The 15,483-nt window shown below is 55.7% G+C and overlaps 1 protein-coding gene across 3 annotated transcripts in view; it reads left to right on the plus strand.

The window, feature by feature from the left end:
- The first annotated feature begins 13,100 nt into the window (after positions 1–13,100).
- TBL1X (transducin beta like 1 X-linked) overlaps positions 13,101–15,483 on the plus strand; it is a 135,624-nt gene continuing 133,241 nt past the window's right edge. For 2 of the 3 annotated variants that reach the window (XM_054581036.1, XM_054581038.1), the window contains exon 1: positions 13,101–13,282. The gene's annotated coding sequence lies outside the window, so the exon portion shown is untranslated. Of the gene's footprint in view, positions 13,283–14,756; positions 15,018–15,483 lie in introns of those variants that run through there. The other variant, XM_054581037.1, reaches the window with a different exon arrangement.

Raw genomic sequence — 15,483 nt, forward strand, 5'->3', positions numbered from 1 at the left:
ACCGTGGCACGGACAATACTGCGAGTCCATTTATGGCCCGCGGGGATGCGCAGAGGCTGTAGCTCCTGAGACGATACTGTCCGCTGAGCAGAAAACGGCCCCTTTCCCTCCAAATTTCCTCGCCCACATTCCAGGACAGCAGGACCCCCGGGAGTCGGGAATCTCTGGGGCTTCCCTGGCGTCCGCACCGCGTGCCTTAGGATGGGGGACGCGAGGGGAGAACAGCCATCCCTGGGAGAAGGCGCTTGTTCCCCAGCTGCCTAAGATCCGCCCACATCCACTCACCAGATCTCAGAGATCTGTCCTCCGACCGTTCACCCAAGAACGCAGAGCAGTAAGTAGTTTCTAAGAGCTTTCCATCCAGGCTGCGATGAAGCAAGTTCCAGGGAAAGAGGGTGTGAAGTAGTCCTTGGTCATCTTCCTCCACCGGCAAGTTCCAGCCGCAGATCAACTTGGCGGGGGGGGCGGGGGGGGGCGAATCCTGTTATTTACATTTGCTCTCTATTTTTAACCACCTTTCTGGTGAAAACAATTAATATCTTCTGAACCCCACTCAAGCCCATCGAACCTGTAGCAAGAGGTCCTATTTATTTTTGCAGCTATTTGCTTCCCTGTAGAGAACTCTATTTTCAGCAGAGCTTTCGGTGGGGGCAACACAGGTCAACATGCCTGGCCGACTTGTCAACTGGCTCTTCTGGGTTCTTAATAAAATGGTGCTAAATTCAGAGCTTTATCAGACGTCTCTTTAGGTGGCTCAGTGTTTCCATTACTTGAAGTTCTCACACGTTAATAAACTCTAATGCACTATTTTTGGTTGGGAATGAATGCATTATGCTTCTCAGAGCTGATGTTTTTCCATAACTAGAAAATGTTCTGCAAGAGAGAGGAAAAGCCACCCACGCAAGGTACACATCTACTGGATTTTTTTTTTTCCTATTGATGTGGAGCTGTTTAAGCAGAGAAGAGGGGAGAAAGGTAACGCACCCGATGGGAAAATACACCCACAGACTCCTGTCTTTTGGCTACAGGTTCCTTTTGCATCTGTTTATTTCACAACAACTCATCAGACGTTTTCAAATAAGTCTAATGAAAAAGACCCATCTGGAAGACAGCGTGATGACTCTGGAAGACTCTGAGAGAAGGCGTTTGCAATTCTTCCAGCCCCAGTTAGAACGAACACTTGGCCAGAGTCTCACTGGAAACCGAACGCCCTCATTAAAATCCGAACGAGAACAGATAAAAGTCATCAGCGATGAGAGAACTCCGAAGCGTTAGCGCACTTCCGTGGACATGGGCACTAAGTGGGGGAACGTTCTAGAAATGTACCATGTCTTGATGGGGTGGACAGTTATGTAGGCGTGTGCATAGGTAAAACACACATCTTGATTGTGCACTTGCTGTATGCAAGTTACCTCTCAGAGTTGAAAGACCAAAGTCCAGCCCAGCCCCCGGCTGGGGTGGAAGGCAGTGCAGCACATGGAAACCGAGTGAGTGAAGGTCAGCAAAGGTCATTCACAGCAGAGTCTGCCCCGTTCTGTCTGACTCCCATTCCTGGTCCTCCCCTCCCCCACCACACCTTCCTCTCCTCTCCCAGGGCTACTTTGGTGACATGTTCCTCTATTCTTCTTCAACCAGCTTCTGGCACAAAGATGCAGCATTTTAAGAGCTTAGTATCAGATTACTCATCTTCTCTTCAGTGTGTTCTCTCTTTTTGAGAGAGAGAAACATGGACTTACTGTTCTACCCATTCATGCACTCGCTAGTTGATTCCTGCCTATGCCCTGAGCAGGGATCCAACCCACAACCTGGGCACATCTGCAATGCCTGCTCCAACCAACCGAGCTACCGGGCCGCGGCTTGGAATGTGTCCTGCGTCCCATCCTTCGGGGCAGAGGGACAAACACAAGACGCCTCTCTCGCCCTGGACAGGGGGCTCAGCGGCTTGGAGCGTTGTCCCATGCACCAAACGGTTGAGGGTTCGATCCCTGCTCAGTACACATCGGAGGCAGCCAGTCGGCATGTCTCTCTCTCTGTCTCTCTCTCCTCCTTGGTCTCACCGAGCAGGCTGTTGTCCTGTAGAGTTGCAGACCTGTGTTTCTGGGAACAGTACAGCTAGGAGTTTCTTATAGCTTTTCAGTTGCTACAAAGACAATCTGGCAATGCCTATATGTCCCTTTTCCGTGAGTGAAGTTGTTATTATGTACTGCACCTATTACGGAAAAAAAAAAAAACAAAACACCTCTTTGCCCCAAGAAGTTGAAACAACCGGCTCCCGTTTCCTCTGTGGGTGGCGGAGGGGACCGCGGCCACTGTCCCACGGGCTGGGAACCTCTGCTGGCCCGTGTGCCCATTTAGCAGGTCTTGGGGCAGGCGCGGGCCCCGGGGCCCGCGCTGAAAGGAAGCCACTGCCCGATTTCCAGGGGGACAGCCTTTTGCGCTTCTGCAATTTAGGGGGGAAACAAGCCGCAGTGACTTTCTGAATATTAAAGAAACTGTATTCTTTTTTGGAAAAGAAGTTTTATCTATTCGGGTAACTTGAATGACATCTTCCCCCTGCTTTTTTCCTTCGGGTAAGATGAAATTCACATCCCATAGAACGAGTCCCCGTGAAGGGTGCCACCGAGTGGCACTTAGCCTGTTCCCAGAGCCGCACCGGCCACGCCTCTCTCCCTGTGTCCAAAGCAGTTTCATGGCTCCCAAGGGAACCTGCGGCCCCATTACGCAGTCCCTGTTCATTCTGTTCCCACTTAGCTCCAGCCCCAGGCAGCCCCTAATGGGCTTTCTTTCTGTCGCTAATGACAAACCCATTCTGGGCCTTTCACCGGAATGAAATCATGTGACATGTGACCTTTGGACTCTGGCGTCTTCCCTCGGCATATTCTTCAGGTTCATCCACGTTTCACAGCAAGCGTCAGACATTCGTAAAATTTCTTGTTCGGTGAAAACAACGTTAAGTAAAGAAAGAACCACGTGAAGCGCACTGTGGGTAGTGGAACTATGGACGGAGCACCTACTACGTGCACGGCACCGTATATGTCTTCGGCAGGGGGTAAAAGCCGGTGTTGTTTCCGACGTGACGCCGGCCTGGGAACCGTCGGGCAGGAGCCCCCAAGGGCCCGCCCGCGCGCCACCGTCTGTGGCAGGAAGCAGCCCAGCTCGTTGGGCTGCGCCCCGATGCTTCACTTTCTCCTACAGATCCACCCAAAACAGTCAGAAAATGTTTGTTTGAACAAAATTAAATGTACATGACTTAACGGGTTTTTGTTTTCCGCTTGTTTATTTTTGCTAGAGGACCCACTGACTTGCTATTTTAAGAGTACCTCATTACTTAGGAAGGTACAAGGGTATTAAGTGGAAAAAAAAAAAATCCCTGTAAGTGTCAGATCCATTAAGAAGTAGTAATTAATGCCCTTTGAAAGGAACTATAGTCTTTTTGTACAGGTTTCCGTGTCCTGTGATTGTAGTAGAAATGTATTCTGACAAAATTTTACCTGCGTTTTTTACATTTATTGATCCAATGGGTGTTTCCTTTCCAGAGTGTTTTTACAGTCAAATAAAATATACAGCGCCAGGCGTCTGCCGCTCTGTCCCCACCATATTTATGCAGTGTTGGACGTGTACACGGAAGTCCTGTCAAAGCTGTTTTTTCATGGCAACCGACGGACAGTTAAAAGGATCTAAAGTGTTTAAACCAGAAGGATTGGTTGAGCGGCAGAGACCTTGTAAAGGAGCAAAACCCATCTTGTCTGCTTACAAATACCCTCACGCAAATACATAACTGGAGGCGGGGAGGTAAGGGTGAATTAACACACATATATTTTTGAGCCAAAAAATTTTATATATAATAGCCAATGCAATTTTGGCATCCATGCAGAGATACAAAGACCAAGGTGTTATCACTGTTGCTCTTCTTTGCCCTCCCTCTTCACAAAGGGGAGCGCGTGGCTGGCCCTATACGCTGGAGTCTCAGGGGGCAAAGGCAGGGATCTGGGAGCGGTCTCCGCGATCTGGTATAAAGCGTGAGACCTGGCTGGTCGCCAAGCCTGCACGGGCTTTCCTGGGTGTGCCGAGGCAGTGAGCCGATCCTGAGAACGCAGTTCACCACGACAGCCTCGGAGCGGGCTCGGACAGAGGAAACGGCCACCTTCGCGGGAGGGGGATGGTGGCGCCGGACCCTGAGCGGGGAAGGGGGCGGCGGTGTCCGGGGCCCACCTGACACACGGCCGTGCCGCGTGACCGCGGGGGGCATCCTGTCCTGGCGGGCACAGCCCGAGGGGCTCCGTCAAGGCACCGCCTTGGAATTCCTTTTCCCCAAATTCCTTCGTTCTGTCTAAATCCTCTGGCGTCTGTCCCACCTGAGCAACAGATGGCATGAAACAGAGAGGTCTCTCCCCTGGCATTTCACTGTTGTATAATATCCCCTTCGGATACATAGTTTCTCCCTCGGAGGCCCTACTTTGGAAGCCGTGCTCTGGGCTTCCCCTCCATGGGCCTTCCTCTGGGGCTGGGAGCCAGGCGCCCCATGGCTGCTGCACGGGCCCCGCAGGACACAGAGAATGAGGAGGTGCCGGTGCAGGCGTTCTCTGGCTGTCTCCCTGCTGCCCACACCCCTGGGAGACCCATCAAGGGGAGGGCGGAAGAAGAGGAGGGTGGCACTGGGGTGCTTGGGGACAGGGAACTCGTCCCCTCTTTCCCGGAGGCCTCCTCAGCCCGGCTCCTGGCCCCGGCGCTCCCTGCCAGCCTCTGCGCTCCTGCATCCCCTCCAGGGCTGGCAGGGGCTCCCACCGAGGGGGCCACACACAGGGGTCCCTCTGCCACCAGCAGCGGCGGCACCGACCTCTGCCTGGGAGCATTGCTTCAGGCTCGCTGACGTCCTCCAGAAACACACGTCCCTTCTCCAGCTTCTTGGACAAGGTGACCGAGTGACCTTCGCCTGCGGTAGCGTGAGCTGCCGAGGGCTGGAGCAGGAGCCCCGGCCACGGCCGTGAGGCTCCGCTGGGCGCTCAGCTTAATGCCGCCATCGAGGTCCTCCACCCCCAGGAGGCCTGGCCCCGGAGATTGGGAGCCATTGTGCAGCCGGTCAGAGGGATGGCAAGGCTGCCGGAGATCGGCGCCCCCTGCGGGTGTCCCTGGGGAGCGTGCACGCCTCCCAGCTTGGCAGTGAGGTCCTGGTTGGTCCAGGACAGATGCACAATCCCCACTGTGCACCTTGGCACACTTCATGTAAAATAATGCTTACAGCCAACACGGAGCGGCCTTGGGGTTGAGAGAGAGAGAGAGAAGGAGGGGGAGGAGGAGCAGGAGGAGGAAGAAGAAGGGGAAAGGAGGAGGAGGAAGGGAGATGAGAAAGAAAGAATGGGGAGAAAAGAGGAAGTAACCAAAGAAGACAGCGAGAGGGAGAAAAGAGGAAGAAAGGAAGGAAAAGAGAACAGAGGGAAAGAGGAGGGACAGAGCGAAGGGAGGCAAAGGAAGAAAGAGGGAGACGGGCGGAGAGAGGCTTGGCAGCCACCACCCCAGCCCCGCAGCAAGGCTCCCTCAGGCCCTCCACGGGCAGAGCCGGCCGCTGGCCCCGTCCTGGGGGGCCCCGCGCCCATGCGGCGCTCACACACTCACCACCGAACGGTCCTCCCTCCGCCAACGGGAGAGAGGCTGCTGAGCAGTCCTGCCAAAGAGCGAACAGCGGGCACTTGCCTGCCGATTTCCTCCCCATAAATAATTGAGTGGGTCCTCGGTACATTCAGACCCGGGTCGGGTGACTTTGGCGCGACCCAGCCCGGTGCCGGCCAAGCCTGGCACGGGCCGCCGGATCCTGGGCGCTCCCTGGGGCAGCGCCGGAGCCCACCCGGCTGCGGCCACGAAGGGCACAATCGGGCCTTCGGGACCACAGCCCACGGCCACCTCTTCCATTGTGCGCTCCTCTCGCCGACGTCAACGAATAGTGTGACTTGGTTTCTGAGAACACGTCCCTCCTGCCTGGACACTGAATGCCGGTCATGGCTGAAGACGCTGTCCCTTATCCCAGCTCTGCCAGGAGGGAGTGCTGGGTGGGGCAGGGGTTGGGAGGGTCCATCCCCCCAAGGGCTCCTCAGCCTTCCCAGCGCTGGCTGCTCCCAGACAGTCCCTGGCAGCCCAGGCGCAGTGACACTGCCCAGGAGAGAGGGTACCTGGATGAAAGCAAGCGTTGCCGTCGTGACCACAAACAGTGGCGGTTTCCGTCTTCCTCCGGAACGGCCAATGGCACCATGGACGTGCTGGGGACCGAGGAGAACTCAGAGGAACAGCCAGGGATGTGGGGGGCTCACTCTCAGGGGATTTCCAGGGAGCCTGCCCTTGTGTGGGTTCCCCCCCCCCCCCCCCCGCCCCCGCACCGCCCCAGAGTGTGGGCGGGCCCCCTGCATGCTTCTAGCCAATGGGATATGGGAACGGGGAAGGCCTTTTTGCAGATGTCTGTAAGGCCTCCAATCAGTTGATATTCAGTTGCTCCTGGAGCAACTCTAAAATATTGTTACAAGGCACAAGCCACGGGGTGTTTAAGGTGTACGTTAGGACTGATCTGGGCCAAGTGGCTCAGAAACATTTGCAAACACATTTCCCTATTAGTTAAAACAAATTATTGTGTTTTTTCCATTACCATTTCACCCCGTGTACCCCCCCCCCCCCGCCTGCGATCCATGTGCGTGATCCCTACCACTTTCATCCTGAAGCTTTGAAGATGATTTGTTGCCAGTTCTCCTTATAAATGACTTGGTGTCCTCGTGACAATATTTTGGATGACAGTTAAGGCAAACCGTAAACACTTTTATGCAATTTCACGTTACAAATAGAAAAGAAATTCTGCGTTGTGATCCCGTGCGTGCGTGTCTGATCACTTCAAGGCAGTTCCCCAGTCCCGACGGAGCAGTGGGCGCTGCACCCGAGCAGCGGGCCGGTGGAGGGCCCGCGCTAGGAGATTTATCGTGCGGAATTGGCCGGCGCCACCCTGGGAGGCTGGCGGGGCGCGGAGGGAGTTTGCAGGGTGTGCCGCTCGCAAGGGCCGGCTGGAATGCTCCCGGGAAGGGACTGACACTGCTGTCACTGGAGGATCTTCTTCTTTGGCCTGGAATCTCAGTCCTGCTCTGAAGACCTTTCACCTGATTTCACCAGGCGGCCCAGGCTCCCCTCCCTTGGTGCAGGGTCCCTGATTGCGGACCTGAATCACATCTACAAAATAGCTCCTCAGCCACGCCGAGACTCCTGTTTGCAGTGGGGTGAATTGTGTCCTCCCCACGGCCCCCAGGAAAGGAAAAAAAAAGGTATTCCGGTCCTAACCCGTAACCCCCGCCCCCCCGACCTGTGAGGGCGCCATTATTGGGCTTTTGCCGATGGGATCCAGTTAAGAAGAGGGGTGGGCCCTAACTCCAAGGACTGGTGTCTGTAAGGACAGAAAGGGGGAGGGGTTTTGGACACACACGCACACAAGGAGGGAGAGGGCCGTGAGGAAGCGGGGCCGGTGGAGACTGAGTGCGGCAGTCCCAGGACAAGGCGCCCCGAGGACTGCCGGCTGCCGCCCGCAGCCCGAGCCGCAAGCAAGGGTCCTTCCCGAGGGCCTCCAGCGGGAACGTGGTGCCCCGAGGCCTTCGGACGTGTGGCCTGCCCGCGGCGAGAAGGTCCCTCTGCATTTTGTGTTTGACAGCCCGGCCGGCCACACTGTGTCAGAGCAGCCCTAGCAAAGGGAGGCGGCGTTGGCGGCCAGGGCCGCAGGCGGCGGCCCGCGCGGCTCACACAGCAGAGGCTCCCCCGGTGTGAAACCCCTCTCCCCTCGCCCCCCCCACCCCCCGCCACGGCGCTCCTGTCCTGCGTGGCGGGGCGGCGGGGGGGGGGGACACAGTTAAAGCAAATGAACACGACCCACGTGTGTGCCACAGCGAGAGACCTGAAGGAGGAGGGCCCACAGCCGGACAGAGGACCAGGTGCTCTGAGAGGCCCGGGCAACCACGGGAGGCGGAACCTTCCAGAAGGACAGCAGTGTGCGAGCCAACAATGAGCTGGACCACGTGGGGAGCAGCCCAGGCCAGGGCGGTGGGGGAGCAGGAGTGAATGCGGACAGGAAACGGGAGGAGAGAGAGCCTCCCACTGCACATTAATTTTTCATCAGTCTTCAATTATACAAGGACCGCATACCTGGGTTTATCCTCTCCCTGCTTGGTTGGAGTTTTTCACGTAAAATGTTTCTCTCCTCTCCTCCCTGGAGATCACTGCTCTTCTCAACTCGTTTCATTTTCAGGTTCTTACTGTTGATTGTGTATCTGTGTTCAAATAGAAGTGTTTCCTGTTGTAAAATAATTTTTTTTCAGGTGAACTGACTTGGAGCATTCTATGTATTTAAGCCAGCTTTTAAGTAGTTTTTTTATTATTATTATTTTTAAATCTTCCCCCAAGGCTATGTTTATTGATTTGAGAGAGTGAGAGAGGAAGCAGGGGAGGGGAGAGAAAGAGAGGGAGAAACATCGATGTGAGAGAGAAACTTCCCGCAAGCCCTCTAACCGGGGATCAAACCAACGACCTAGGTATGCACACTGAGCACGAATGGAACCTACAAAATTTTGGTGCACGGGAGGATGCGCCAAGCAACCGAGCCACCCGGCCAGGACTAAAACAGCGTTTTAAATTTCAGAATGAAAAATTTTAGAGTTAGAGCAGCTGAGCTGAGGGTTCCCACGTACCCCTCCCCCGGGTTGCCCGTTATGAATGCCTTCCCTCACCGCGGTTCATGAGCCGCAATAACAAATTGGCCTTGTCCGGAACTACGGGCTACAGTCGAGACTCTCTTTGGGTTTCCCCACTTTTCCCACTAGCCTGCTCTTCCTGATCCAGGGTTCCATCCAGGACACCACGCTGTGAGTTGTCATCACAGCCCCTTAGGCCCCTCTGGGTTGTGACTGGTCCCTTCCTTCCTTCCTTCCATCCTTCCTTGCTTTTCATGACTTCGACAGCTTTCAGGAGTAATCCTCAGGTTTTTTGGCAGACGTTCTTCAGTTCTGGTTTGTCTGATGTTTTTCTCAAGATCAGATGGGCTTGTGGATTTTTGGACTTTGTTTTTATTTACATTTCATTGCATATGTCATGTTTCCCCAAACATTAACAGACCTCAATGCTAAAGGCAGATATCTCAAGCAGTAGCTGGAATGCCTATATATACATACAGGGACCTGGACGCGGTGCGGTCACCTTTTCGTATTCTTAGCTTGGAGGTGACGCCTTTGCATTCTTGACTTCTACCGCTCTGGGAAGAACTTTAACTTTTAAACATTCAAACCCGTTTGGGAAGAGCCGGTCATTTCAGGCCTCCAAGGGAATCTCTGCAAAGGAAAACCACCGTTGTGAAGCATCCTTCTTGTGTCCTTGTGTCTCACCCCTGACCTCTGTGCCCTGAGCCATGGCTCAGAAAATCCCGTGGGGAAAGACAGCCCCGGACCCAGGCAATTGGACTGCTGGGTGCTGGTGTGTGCTGCTCTGGGGGTGTGTAGGGGGGAAGGAGCTCTTATTCAAAATAGTTATTTCCAGCCATGTGACTGATTCTCATTGTCATCTCAACGTCTGTTAACATGTTCTTTCTCTCCCCTCTCCCTTAGAGACTTTTCAAGAATTGTACGTGACCTACCCGTATAGCTGATCTTATATCAGGTGGCTGAGATCTAGCGGACAGGACAAGAAACAAAAGGAAGTCCTCACACAGGCATTGCGTTATTCCTTTCAGTTTTACAGTGTGCGCTTTGAATCTGCCAACTTTTTTTTAAAGTCCAACTAATTGAGGTGTAATTTACACACAGGAATGTTCACCCTTTTGGAGCAAAGTTCCTGCCATTCTGAACGACATGTTTAGGCCCCAGATCAAGATATGGAGCAGCGTGATCAACCCCAAATCCCCCCCCCCCCCCCCCCCAAGTTCCCTGTAGCCAACCTCTTACCCGACGCCCAGCCCCGACAACCAATGAACTGCCTTGGGTCCCAGCAGTTTCGCCGTTTCCGGAACACCCGTGCGCATGGAAGCCCAGAGAAGATTGCGCCTTGAGCAGAGCTCCTTTGACTCTGTGGTTGCCCTTGGAGGTCCATGCCCGGCGTTGTGCTGGTCAAAAGTCTGTTCCCCGTTGGGGACTCTCAGAGTCCCACTGTCCGCACGGACCGCGGTTTGTGTATCTGTCCTTCCCTTCTTGTCACCTGGGATGTGCCCAGGCTTTGACAACCACAAATAAAGCTATTTGCTTACAGATTTTTGTGCGCACCTTATTTTTGTTTCTCTTGGGTATGTACGTAGGAGAAGATGGCTGCGCTGTATTTGCACATGACATATATCTGACCTTATCAGGGGCTGTTCATTTCATAAAGACAACATCAAAGAAGCTTCTGGACAAGGGCACGAAAGGAAGATGCAAACATTTCACCTCCAAGTGGTTTCATCTGTGTTTTGCTTTCCTGTTTATTGGCTTTAGAGAGAGAAGGTGGGGGGAGGGGGAGAGAGACATCGTTTTGTTGTCCTACCTATTGATGCATTTGTTGATTGATTCTGGTACCTGCCCTGACCAGAGGCTGAACCCGCAACCTTGGCGTATCAAGACTATGGTTACCGACGGACCTCCCTGGCCAGGGTTCCCCTGTGCTTTTCTCGAACCTGCTGGATTTTCTTTGTCAATGTGGTATCCAGCTGCCTCTGCGGGCGGCAACGATTTTGTCCAACAACTATTTATAAAATTCACCCTCCCTCCCATGACTCAGTCTCTAAGTTCAGAGACCTTAGAAAACAAAAGGAGAAAAAAAATCACCTAACTTCTGACAATGAAATATAGTTTCCAAAGAGAGAGGGGGAGGGACAGCCTTTTGAAAATTGCAATCTGCTATTATTTTGTAACTAGACAGCTGTGTGTTATTTGGGGGAAATGGGAACTCTTGCTGGTCTGAGCACAAGGCGTGAAGGCAGGAGGAGTTTTCTGCCATGTTTTGGGATGTTGCTGGGTGGGCGAACTCTGAAGTTATTTCCTGAGGGAGAGGAATTACTTCCTCTTAGAAAGCCCAGGGGGTTTGGAGTTGGAGGCGCTGGATTTGAGTGGCCCGTGCCCCTTTTTGGTCTAAAACGTCCTAGGAGGCCACTGTGGAGGGCACATTACAGCCTCTACAGACACCCACAGCTCCGTGCCCTGAGGCTGCGATGTCGCCTTCCATGGCAAAAGGGACTTCGAAGATGTGACTACGTTCCGAAACCTGCAGTGGGGAGATCATTCTGGATCACACCATGGGCCCCATCAAATCGCGGGAGACAGGAAGGAAGAGGTAGAAGAAGCAGGCTGTTAGAAGGCCAAGACCCGAAGGAGATACCCTGCCAAGAAACCCCAGGCTCTCCACCCGGAAGGCCAGTGAGACCCCCTGGGAGCTCTGACCTCCGGGCGGTCAGAGGATACTTGGTCTGGAGGCACTAAGTGTACAGAAACCCCTGAGAGCCGCAGTCTGAGCTCTCCGAGACTCAGCTTCCCTCCTTTGTAAAATGAAGCAGATCCCACGGCATCTCCTCAACCACTTCCCAGGTTGCTATGGCAACTGGGTGAGGTCATCTCTGCAAATGCTTAGGAAACTATAAGAACACTGTGTTACATAGGAAAAGCAAAGAGTTGCTATCACCTTAGTTCTGTCTTTGCATACCTTATAGCGTCTGCTCCTATCAGGACACATTTAATTTTACTGAGTTCTTCCGATGACCTTTACCCTTCCTGAGCAGGTGATGCGCTGAGTCCCCAGGCATCTCTGCTATGTGAGAATCCATCAAAGTTTCCTAGGAAGAAGTTAACAAGCTCTGTGTGGAATCTGGAACCACACAGTCTCCTAGAAACCAGGGTCAGCAAACTTTCTGCAACAGGCCAGATAGTAACCGTTAGTGATGATTTGGGGGAGGGCGCTATCTCAGCCACCTAACTGCTGTTCCATAGCTGTCACCAGTGAAGGACCCTGCATTCCAGCCTGCATCTGCCCCCTCAGCAGGAAGGTCCCCCACAGGGATTTTGGGGGAGGGGGGGTGCGCGCACTTGCATGGGGAACCCCCACAGCTTTGCGGTCACTAACCACCAACTGAAAATGTAGCATTTCTGACAAGGATGAACCTAGAGAATGAGTGGCAGTAGCATTAACAGTATCTGTCATGTGTTACCACTTGGTCCCCAGCAGATGTCTGCTACACTTTCCCAGCAGGCCACAGCCGGAGCAGGTTTTGCTTACCCTCCTCCTTTCTCTAAAAGGCAGAGGTTACCCGAATCCCTTCCAGAGCTCACCGCGCTGGAAGTGCTGAAAAGGAAGCAGAGGTCTGATGCAATTAGAATCCTGGAAACATCTGATAACCACTTAAACAGAACTGGGGGTCTGTGTGGTCCTATGTACTATTCGACATATTTTTTGGCATCATTTTATGCATTTCGAAACAACAGTCACTAAACCACCAAAGAAGGTCTCGGGCCTGGAGGTGGCTACAAAGCCCCGCCCTCAATTTTTTTTTTTTTTTTTAAAGCACTTGGGGCCAGTCTTCTCCGAATACTAGAGATAAAAGTGCCTGTCCTCCAGTCTTACTGGCAGGATCAAGTTTAATACTGTGGGGGCCAGTATCAGAGCTCACCTGCTTTCTTAGTTACTGAAGAACAGCTGCAGTTTGCAGTGAGGATTTCCATCCGTTTCCCATATTTTAAATGATTGGCATCTGCCAAATAATCAAAACATACAAAGGGGCCTTTCACCAACTTCAGTTCGGAATTTCCAAGCAGCTAACGGCCAGCCGGGCTGGCAAGGCCGGAGGGCCACATTTTCCTTATTTATTTATTTATTTATTTTTGCCTTGCGCAGTTACTCGAGAGTGTGCGGTAGCCGAGAGCCGCGTCCGGGTACAGCCGAAAGCTGTATTGCTGTCAACTTGTTATTTACTTTCCAAATCTGAATGACTGAGCAAGGCGAAAGGAGAATCAATCAACCACAATGTGACCCTACAGGCGGAAAAAACGCCGCGCTGCCATCAGCAGGCGGTGGGGGAAGGGAAGCACGTGTAACCGGGGCAGGGTTGCATCATGAGCTCGCTCGGGTTTTCTATTGCACCCTTGGTTTTTCGGTTGCATGTAATACCTCTCAGCATCAGCCCGCTCAAGCCCAGGGAGCCCCGGAGCAACGAAGGGCAGGCTCAAGGGAAGGCCCCACCACGTCCTTTTGGGGGGCCTTGAATGGCAACTGATAGATAATGACCCAATCTATTCTGCTGATTCACAAGTATGGAGACTGTGTAAGTGTGTATTTTTTATTGATGTGCTCTATGATAATGGTGTAGCAACAGTCGTTTTACATCATTGACGTTTTACAGCAATCTATGGCAGGGTAGTGTTTAGGTCCGCCTTTCTGATGGAGGACCAGCCCCTTAAAAACTCACCTCGGGACCCCTCCCCCCAGCAACAAGAACAACAAATGGTTCCGTGTCCCAGAAAAGAGCAAGTGAGGTTACAGTTTGAAGTGCTGAGTGTACTGGGCTCTTAGCGCGAAGCTCAGTAGACACCAAAGGGAGGGGCCAACTTATTTAAAATATTCAACAAAGCCGACTCCGAAGGTGCGGGGCGGGGTGGGGTGGGGGGGGCGCGGATATCTGTTTAATTGATTTGAGGCCGTCAGGGGTGGGTAGTTGTCACCGAACTGGAGGGGAGGAAGGGACGCTGGGGACTCGAGTGCTCCAGGGCTGGGCCGGGTCGGCCATTGCAACATAAAAACGCTTTGGAAATGCCCGAGGTCTGACGCCCGTGGGTGGGGGTGGGGATAAGGGTGGGGGGGAGGCTCTCCCCACCCCCCGGAGCCCCCCACACCCCAGCTCCTGGCCTCCACCCGTGTGTCGTGTCTGAGCTTCTGTCTCCCTAAGCATTGCTGGCTCTAACCAGGAGGTGTTTTGCAAACGTGGAGGCCCCCACTTTGGGGGGAGGGGGAGGGCCCATGGGGGTGCCCTCCAGGCCGCCGATTTTGAGGGCGTTTCCTCCTCGGAAGGGTTGCGGGGGTTTCTGTTAGGGCAGTTGGGCGGCTTTCTCTTTGAGGTGGGGGAGGGAACACTCCAGGACTGGCCCGGGTCCCTCTGCGCGGTGGAAACCTTGGGGGTGGCGGCCCGGGTTCCGGTCCCCTCGGGGCAATGGGGGAAAGGCTGGGTTTGGGACTGGGTGGGGGTAGGCCCACATTCCCGTCCTGGCCCCTGGAGACCACGGGAAGGGACAGGGATCGGAGCAAGTAGGCAAAGGTCCGGGTTCCCCTCACCCACTCTAGGCGTGGGGGGCAGGGATGAGCTTGGGGCGATGGACCGGGCAGGGTCCCAGGTCCCCCTAATGTTGGAGAGGGGCTGGGTTGGGCCGTGGGTCCTCCCCAGGGGCCTTGGGGGGAGGTGCTGTGCGAAGGCGCGGACTCTCTTCCCAGTCGCGTGGGGGAGGGGCAGGCCTGGGGTCCCTATCCTCCGTGGGGGAGGGGCTGGCTTGGGACCTGGCCCCCCGGGGCGTAGGGGCGGGGCCGATGGGGACGCGGGGGCCCCCTCCCCGGGTGGGGGGGGGTTCACGGGAGGGGCGGGCCGGGGCGGGAGCGGCGGCCCCCTTGGCAGTCCTCCCGGCCGGGGTCGGCGCTCTGGCGGCGGCCGCTCCCCCCGGAGGTCACTGCCGGTGCCGGTCCCTCCCGCCGTCCCGCCCTCTGTCGCCGCCGCCGCCGCTGCCGCTCCCGCCCCGGCCCCCCCCAACTCTCCGCGCTCGGGAGCGAGGAGCCGCCAGCGCCCCCGCCCCGCCGCCGCCGCAGCGCCTCGGCCGCCATTCGGCACCGAAACTTTCCAGCGCCCGCGCCTCTCGGGACTCGGCGGCGGCGGGCGGGGGCGGCCCGGGGGCGGCGCGCGGCTGCTCCGGGGCGCCGGGCCCTCCTCGGCCGCGGCTCGGCCCGGCTCGGCGACGGCCGGCCGGAGGGAGGCTCGGGCGCGGCGGCGCCCCACAAGTTGCCCTGCCTGCGGCGAGGTGAGTGAGCGGGGCCGGGCGGGCAGGAGGGCGCGTGGCGGGGGGCGCAAACTCCCCGGGCGGGGGGCCTCGCGGGCGGCTCCGGGAGCCCGCATGCTCCGCCTTCCGCCGGGGCTCTAGAGGGTCAGGTCCCCAACTGTCGCCGGGGCTCGGGCTGGGGTGCGGCGCGCTCCCTGCAGGCTGAACAATACCCCAATGTGGCCGCTCCCCAAAGTGCCGGCGCGTGGGGCGCGGGCGGAGGCCGGGGAGGGCTCCTTTGTTTTGGGGAGGGGAAGGCGGCCGGTTAAGTTTGGGGAGGCGCTGGATCTGCCCCCTCGGCCCCCTTTGTCTGCCGCCCCTGGGGCGAATCTGCTGCGCTGCGGGCGCCCCCGTGGGGGAGGGGAGTCCCATTCATCCCTGGGCGCCTGCCGGCCCGCCCCGGACCCGGTGGCTGCGCGGCGGCGCGCGGTGGAGAGAGTGCCGGGCG

This window comes from Pteronotus mesoamericanus, unplaced genomic scaffold, assembly GCF_021234165.1.
Source record: "Pteronotus mesoamericanus isolate MK-2021 breed Mesoamerican mustached bat unplaced genomic scaffold, CSHL_Meso_final contig_65, whole genome shotgun sequence".
In the NCBI taxonomy this organism is placed as follows: domain Eukaryota; kingdom Metazoa; phylum Chordata; class Mammalia; order Chiroptera; family Mormoopidae; genus Pteronotus; species Pteronotus mesoamericanus.